We start from the raw sequence: 2396 nt of genomic DNA on the forward strand, positions 1-2396 counted from the left end.
TGGCGGGTGGGGTCGGGCCCTGCGAGGAGCCCCCCGGCCCCAGCCAGGCACAAAGGGACCCGCACACGTCCCAGTCCCGTGAGGAACGGCTCCACGGGGGTGGCCATGGTGTGGCCACGCAGGTGGCCGGAGCAGAGAGCTGTGGCCCAGTCCCCTGGGAACAACGCTGGAGAGCAACCGGCGCGTCGCTTCTGATCTTTGTCTCCTCGTCTTGTCTTTTTGTCATCCCCTCTTCTTGGCCTTCTCCTCCTGTCATCTCCTTTTCATGACATTTTCTCCTTTTCTTTGTCTTTCACCTGTTCTTGGCCTTATCCTCTTGTCATCTACTCTTTGTGTCCTCCTCTTCTTGGACTTGACTTGACTTGACTTGACCTCTACTCTCCTCCTCTTCTTCTTCCTCTTTCTTCTCTCTTCTCTTGTTCTTCTCTTCTCTTGTTCCTCTCCTCTCCTCTCCTTCTTCCTCTTTCTTCTCTCTTCTCTTGTTCTTCTCTTCTCTTGTTCCTCTCCTCTCTTCTCTTGTTCTTCTCTTCTCTTGTTCTTCTCTTCTCTTCTCCTTTCTTCTCTTCTCTTCTCCTTTCTTCTCTCTTCTCTTGTTCTTCTCTTCTCGTCTCATCTCTCTCTTCTCTTTTCTCACGTCTTCCTCCTCCTCTTCTTCTCTCTACATCTGAGGTGACTTGGGGACATGCAGCTTGTTGTCACAACCTGTATTTTTGGGGGTCGCTTGTTCCTCTCCAGCACCCGGCAGCCCCCAGCTGGCCGCAGCCGTGTCTGTAGCGTGTTGACATCCCTAAGGTGGGATGGGGCTATGTGTGGAGCCTCCCACCTGGGCCACCACGGTCCCCACCCCTCCAGCCCCATGCATCCCCCCCCCAAGCCAGTAAAGACCAACGGAGCTGAACCCACTGCCTCCAGTTGTCTGTCCTGGGGGGTTGGGACCTGCTGAGGGGGAGCTGGTGGGGAGGAGGAGGGACACAAGACCCCCTGAGCCCAAGGGAGGAGGCCTTTGGGGGGATTGGGAGGGGTGGAGGGAAGGGCTGGGGTGAGGGTCAGCCCCGATGTTCTGCACCCCATTGCAGCCACAGCTGTGTCTGGGACCCCTCCATGTCCCCAAAGCCCTCAGGGCTTCCTGGAGCCAGAATTGCCCCGTGGCCGAGAGCCTTCACCCAAGAGCTGCTCACCAGGGGGACGTGGCCATCACCTGCTGGTGGCCGAGGGCTGGGCAGGTGGTGGGTTGCCGTGGGGTCCAGACCTCCTGGTGGCCACCACCCCCCCGGGACTTGGGGGTTCCCAAAGCGGGGTGTCCACTGTGGCCCTGCACCTCCCCTGGGAGCGGGGACGGTATCCCATGGGGTGTCCCGGAGCAGTGCCAGTGCCCCGCAGGGAGACCAGTAACGGTGCTGCTGCCTGGTACTGGTACCAGTGCTCAGTGGGATGTCCCAAAGCAGGACTCGGTGCTCGTGCCCATCCCTGCTCAGCACCAGGGACTGTCACCCCGCAGGGATCAGCTGCCCCTCCTGGGGACACCACGCGGATCCTGCCGTAGACCTTGGTGGAACCATTAAAGGCTCCAGCATCAGGCGGGAGCAGAGCGGGGGGCCAAGAGCTCCCGCTTGCCCTCCCATGGGACCATCCTGTCCCCGAGAGGCACCGAACCCCGTTTCCGCTGGCCACGTGCCCAGCACCGGGCAATTTGCTGTTTCAGACCTCGCCGAGCCAGAGGTCACGGCCACCAACCCCGGAGAGGGCTTCTTATCTCCTCCCTCCTGGGAGGGCAGGGCACTGCCGAGAGGAAGCTCGCAGCATCCCGCTTCCCTCGGGATCACGGGGCCGGAGCCGAGAAAACAAGATTTTTGGGGGGGGGACTGACACCGACTCCGTGGGCTGATGTCACCTTTATTCAACGTTCGCTTAAAACAAGTGAACATACAATATATTTTATATTTTATATATTAGATATTTCCTGCACCGAACGCTTCGAAGTCAGGGGTGACCCATGGCTTAATTTGGGGCGGGAGGGGGGGGGGAAGGAGTAGTGTCACCGCAGGAGGAGGTGGCACGGTCTTCTCCAAAAAAAAAGGGGCTGGAAAAGCCCTTTTTCTTTTTTTTACAGCCTCAAATTTCAGATCCTCGAGCCCTTACGGGACCTTTAGAAACAGCTGCCGTGGGGAGAAGATCATCTCCAAAGGGTCGAGGGTCACCCACGGCTCTCTCGAACCAGGGGACAAAAATCACGGAGAAGAAGGAAGAAGCCAAAGCCCTTTCCCACCTGCTCCGGGACGCACCGAGCTCTGAGCCCCAGGGGATCCCCGGGGGTGCCATTCCCAAATTAAGGAGTGTGGAACCCTTCACCGGACACCACCACGGGGCAGAGGCGAGACCCAGCGCCAGTGCAGCAG

The sequence above is a fragment of the Charadrius vociferus genome, unplaced genomic scaffold (assembly GCF_000708025.1).
Source record: "Charadrius vociferus isolate BGI_N301 unplaced genomic scaffold, ASM70802v2 scaffold2012, whole genome shotgun sequence".
In the NCBI taxonomy this organism is placed as follows: Eukaryota; Metazoa; Chordata; class Aves; order Charadriiformes; family Charadriidae; genus Charadrius; species Charadrius vociferus.